This window comes from Cottoperca gobio, chromosome 11 (assembly GCF_900634415.1).
Source record: "Cottoperca gobio chromosome 11, fCotGob3.1, whole genome shotgun sequence".
NCBI lineage: Eukaryota > Metazoa > Chordata > Actinopteri > Perciformes > Bovichtidae > Cottoperca > Cottoperca gobio.
This window is the reverse complement of record NC_041365.1, coordinates 19,551,676-19,557,663: the sequence shown is the minus strand read 5'-3', so window position 1 is coordinate 19,557,663 and position 5,988 is coordinate 19,551,676.

Below are 5,988 nucleotides of genomic sequence, written 5' to 3'. Positions count from 1 at the left end.
TGTGGCATTACATTGATCAGCTGTAATTCCTCTGGATACGAGCAGGTTGATACCTCCTTGTTGACAAGGTAGTTGATGAAATTGCTTTACAGTTTTAATAAGAGCTTATTATATTATAGCTTGCCACTTATAAAACAGAGCCAAGGAGCCTGAACATACAGCAGAACTGTCCCCCACCCCCCCCGTCATGATCTCGGTCATTGGCTTCACTGATGTGTCACATCTAGAAGTGAGCATCTGCCCTCATTCTAATAAGAGATCTCTCACCCAGCAGATGCAGCCAGCACAGAGAATTTATAATCTTGCAACCCCCCTTAGCCTCCCATCCCTCAGGCCTGGTAATGAAATTCAGGGCTCCCAAGGGGGACTTGCATTGCATTCTGTGGCCACGATTATTAAACACATGATGTTGCAACTTGTGAGGCCTAGCAGAGCAGTAGTTATGTTAAGTAAAGTGTACATACACAAGGTTATGTCATAGCAGGACTCTTTGATCCATAAAACACTAATGCAGATTGACATTTAAAGTCTGTATCTGGTTTCCTCTCGATAATCAATTTTACAAATTCTACATACCAAGATCACAAGATTGATAACACACTGCAAGATGACTTCCAAATACTGGTTGCTTGAAAAGTTTATATTGTTCTTTTGTTTGGATATTATCTCGTAAGTCAAAATGATAAATCTGAACAATGACCAAATACCAGAGAAAAACACAACTATAAGGAAGCGCAGACATGTCATCTACACGTCTTCATCCATGTCAAAAGGAACAGGTTCAAGAAAAAACACAGTTTTTGTTTGTATAACAATATAATGCAATCCACTACAACAGTTCGAATATTTTAAAATGTATCATGCAAGTTTTTGTTGAAACTGTAACAACACCTCAAAGTACAGGATCGGAGACGGACATAGAGTTGAATAGAATACACTGTCAACAAAAACTGAGTAGGAATATCTTCATAAACGCAGGGTCCATTGAAGGGCTGTTGTATTAGATTGCATTAGACTGTAGGTGTATCTAATAAACTGTTACTAAACAGCAGTTTTGAGCTAACCACTGAGATTTGTGCCTTGGCAAATTTGTGGATGAAATGGATGCAAATGGATGAAGGATGTAATAGTGTGTGAAGACTGAAAGATGTTAGACAACAACCTTTAATGTAACTCCGGAGTTAAATTTACTTTATGCATATTTCAACAAACTGAACCAACATGAAGTGGGATTAAGTGCAGAGCATTAGAGATTGGACTCATTTCAACATAGGGGTAGTACTATAATGAGATTTTTTGAAGGAAGGGGGTTGTCCAGCAATCTCCACACTAGCACCGTGTTTTAACCCAACCCCCTCAGGGGTCATGAGAGAGTCACAAGTGAGGAGGGTGGATGTGTCGATTAGGGTGGGGGGCAGCTTGTGTCCAGCCTGAGCTACTGTCCCAGCCCTCCACTGCTATTGTTGAGCTGAACTGCAGTTCACAGATTTCTGCCCACCCCCCATAAAAAAAGAGAAAAAGAAGGGTCCTGACCACCATATACAAATCTTTAAATCAATGTATTTGTATTTGTCCTCTTTCCCCTTAAGACAAATTTGGAGTGAACGTTAAGAATAGGGTTGAAGCTTTAAGAGTTGGGTTCATGTTGGAGCTGCATATTTCATAGATTCAATGCACATATCTGCAAACATACCATTAGAGCAAATGTTTGTTTATTGAGTTAAATATTAACAAATTAGTGCACATTAAAAGTTGCAACATATAAAAATATGATACATTCTCCTTTTCCTCTATCATATCTGTTTCAGAAGAGGGTGCAGTTCAAACAATGAATATGCATTGAAGGTCTGAGCTGGAAGACAGGAATAGCTCATTTCCCTATCCATGCCGGCTGTACTGGAGGTGTATTTTTATATAAGTCACCCATTTAAATGATATTGAGGCTTAAAGTTACCCATTATTACACACCTTTGAATGACAGATGTTTGACGTGTCAGGTGCTAGCTGTCTGCTGTGCTGCTAGACTCGGGCCCACCTTTACATTTTTGGATGTAAAGCTTGGAGCGATCACTCTGAGCTTTACAGCGGGGCTGTGGTCGAATAGTAAGATAATTTACACCCTATGTCTTTTCCTAATCAATTTTCCTTGACCTCGATGGAAAACGTCATAAGGTCAAGGAAAGATGTGAAGGAAAAGACATCCATGGTGCTAAAATAATCACACTGCTCTTTGACAACTGCGGATAGATGTTTAATTTTTTTCTGGGCAACTTTATTTCTAATACATAGAAAAGTAGAAGTAAACAGGATGTAGCTTTCAGGATGTTGTTAATGGCCGTATGTTGCAATGCTTTAAATGTTGCTGCCACAAATAATTGTCGGACGGCATTATCTCCTCTCCTGGTAAAGGATGGTCTACTGTTCCCTATGCTAAAGGAGATAACAATCTCTTATCGCAGTTTACTGACCTATTGATAAAATGCTTAACTATGCATAAACTGATATTGGCCCAAGGGCCCCGAGGCTCAGGATGTCCCATTGGAGGTTTCTAATGGTCAGTGTAGATTTATAAAGCCCAGCCTAGGTGGCTCAATAAACCACAGGTGGCCCAGGTGGAATAAGCCCAGGTGGATATAAACCCTCAATAAACCCAGGTGGATCAATAAGCAATAATCTCTAATGTGATGGAGAGGAGGCCTTTCTGTTTGTCCAGCAGTATTAATCAGTGAGGTGTCAGCTCACAGAGTGGGTGCAGAAACTCTTATTAGGAACATTTCATTAAAAACAAAATGCCTTGAAGGACACTCAGACATCACAAGCCACCACAAGCTTAAAAGACACTCTGAGATTCATCACATAGAGCTGCTACTGCAAGATCATTGGAAGCCCTACTGGACAAATGAGACTGTAATCTAATGAGGCAATAATAGTAGTAGCAGAAGACAACTATTATTTATAGGCTCTTATTAAATTACTATGAATAGGACCATTGAATTGACTTTTAGAATCAAAATGACTTACAGCTTAGCTTGGAGGTTTACACAGTTATACAGTCCATAACCCTAACCAACACTTTAACCAGATATATACAAATATACAGGTCATGATGATATTATAACTACTGGAGAAGCTAATGACAATCTTTGGATTTATATTAGCAGATATGTATCCTTTCTGGTGTACTGTCTTTCACCAGAAGTTGCCCAGTCAAGTTTCTACTGTAAACCACTTAGTGGCACGAGAAAAGAGGCTAACAATAGAATAGAATAAGGATTTCATGTAGTGTGTGTATATATATATATATATATATATATATATATATATATATATATATATTTATTTATATAACTATAAATATATTTATATTTATTGACAAAAACTTCCAGAGATCTAGACAGAGTCATTCAGTCATTATTGCTAATACCTGGATTGGATTAGTAAATGAGGACAGAGCAAAAGCCTGATTCTCCAATTTACAACAATTGAAGTAACTTCAATTATATATGATGATATACCCACGCTGTTGGTATATAGATTGTTTTTAACTTACTGACACGTTCTATGAGAAATAACTGGATCTCAACAAGGAAGTTGTTATGATGATGATTATGAATGTCAAAAGTCCAGAGAACAGTAGGAGCTGCAGCAGCATCCTCCACTCTCTGGCTCTTCAACAGGTCAACCAAGCTACAGTTCTGAATGTAAAAGCTGAAGTTTACTTACTCAAAATGTAGAAAGTTAAGAGGCAGGTGAGAAAGACTCTTGGTTTCATTTTGATTTTCTTCACTCCAACCTTCTTGACATCAAAGCTACTTATCCTTAGAACCCTCAAAAAATAAAAAAGATTAAAAAAGTAATCCAAATGGAAATGTGTCTGATTAAGCTAGAATGTTAGAACGAGAATTGTTTTCATGAAAGCATTGCCGTTCCTTAGGTTCCCTGGTCCAGCATTTGGTCATGTCCAAAGCTACTGTGACAATAGTGCGACGAAGACACTCCAGCCTGGACTGGACTCATTAGCTATTCAGCCTCATTGTTGTCAGTGAATGGACACTGATACAGCAGCTTTCACTGGCCGCTCCAGGTCAGTCTGCTATGAACCAATTGCAACCCTGCGGTGAAGGGGAGGGGAGGGGAGGCATGATTGATACTCACTTAAACAGAGGGCTGCTGGCCATCCACTCTGTCTCCTCTGCCCCGCCCCACCTCCTGCCTGATGTGCTTCCTGCCAGGCTAAAGGAGTAATATCTATTTATTTTATTGATATAAATACTACATCATGAATTCACATGAAAAGGGTTTAGAGTAGTTTGGGAGGTACAGCTCAGACTGGAGTTTTTTGGGCAGAGACATTTTCTATTGAACAATACGGATTCCGTCCTGGTCGTGGAACAATGGACCAACTCTTCACTCTCATGTGTTTTGTGGATCTGGAGAAGGCGTATGAACAGGTCCCCCAGGTGATACTGTGAGAGGTGCTGCGGGAGTATGGGGTGAGGGGGTCACTTTTGAGGGCCATCCAATCCTTGTACACCCAAAGCGAGAGTTGTGTCCGGATACTCGGCAGTAAGTCGGACTCGTTTCCAGTGAATGTTGGCCTCCGCCAGGGCTGCGCTTTATCACCAATCCTGTTCGTGATTTTCATGGATAGGATATCGAGGCGTAGTCGTGGAGGAGAGGGGTTGCAGTTCGGTGACCTGAGGATCTCATCGCTGCTCTTTGCAGATGATGTGGTCCTTATGGCATCATCGGTCTGTGACCTTCAACAGTAACTGGATCGGTTCGCAGCCGAGTGTGAAGCGGTTGGGATGAGGATCAGCACCTCAAAATCTGAGGCCATGGCGCTCAGCAGGAATCAAATCAAATCAAATCAAATTTATTTGTATAGCCCAATATAACAAATTCTACATTTGTCTCAGTGTGCTTTACAGACTGTACAGGTTACGACACCCTCTGTCCTTAGACCCTCGCATCGCACAAGGAAAAACTTCCTAAAAGAAACCCCAAAATTAAAGGGGGAAAATGGAAGAAACCTCAGGGAGAGCAACTGAGGAGGGATCCCTCTCCCAGGACGGACAGACGTGCAATAGATGTCGTGTGTACAGGATAAACAACATAGTACAAATACAACATTTGACAGAGAATGATGTTGTGTTGAAAAAGAGAAAGTTTGGATGAATCCAGGAAAATGTCAAAAAGGCTTCCTGGTGTCCAGCAGGACCAGGTCAGCAGGCGCTGTCACGATTCATGATCCCGACGTAAACTTTATCAGTGGCAACCTGCCACATGAGACCCGGATGATGAGTTAGTAACATACATTTACATAAATGCATACAGATAGAGAGGGAGAAGAAGAGAGGGAGGGGAGGAGAGAGGAAGAGACGGAGAAGAGCAGGTAGGTGTCCCCCGGCAGTCTAAGCCTATAGCAGCATAACTAGGGGCTGATCCAGAGCAAACCTGAGCAAGCCCTAACTATAAGCTTTATCAAAAAGGAAAGTCTTTAGCCTACTCTTAAATGTGGAGAGTGTGTCTGCCTCTCGGACACAAACTGGAAGCTGGTTCCACTGGAGAGGAGCTTGATAGCTGAAGGCTCTGGCTCCCATTGTACTCTTAGAGACTCTAGGAACCACAAGTAACCCTGCAGTCTGGGAGCGTAATGCTCTAGTTGGTTTATAAGGTACTATGAGATCTTTAAGATATGCTATTTTACCGGGAGCCAGTGCAGAGCAGCTAATACAGGAGTAATATGATCCCGTTTCCTTGTTCTTGTCAATACACGTGCCGCTGCATTTTGGATCAACTGAAGAGTCTTAAGTGACTTTTTGGGACAAACTGATAACAATGATCAACTAAAAATACCAGGTCTGCCAACCATGTCACTCAGCTCATGAAGAGGTCGCTCCTTCTCTTTCAAAAACAGATCGATTTCTGATCTCAGGGAATAAAACCGCTGCAGCACGGAGCCGCGACTCAGCCAGCGCACATCAG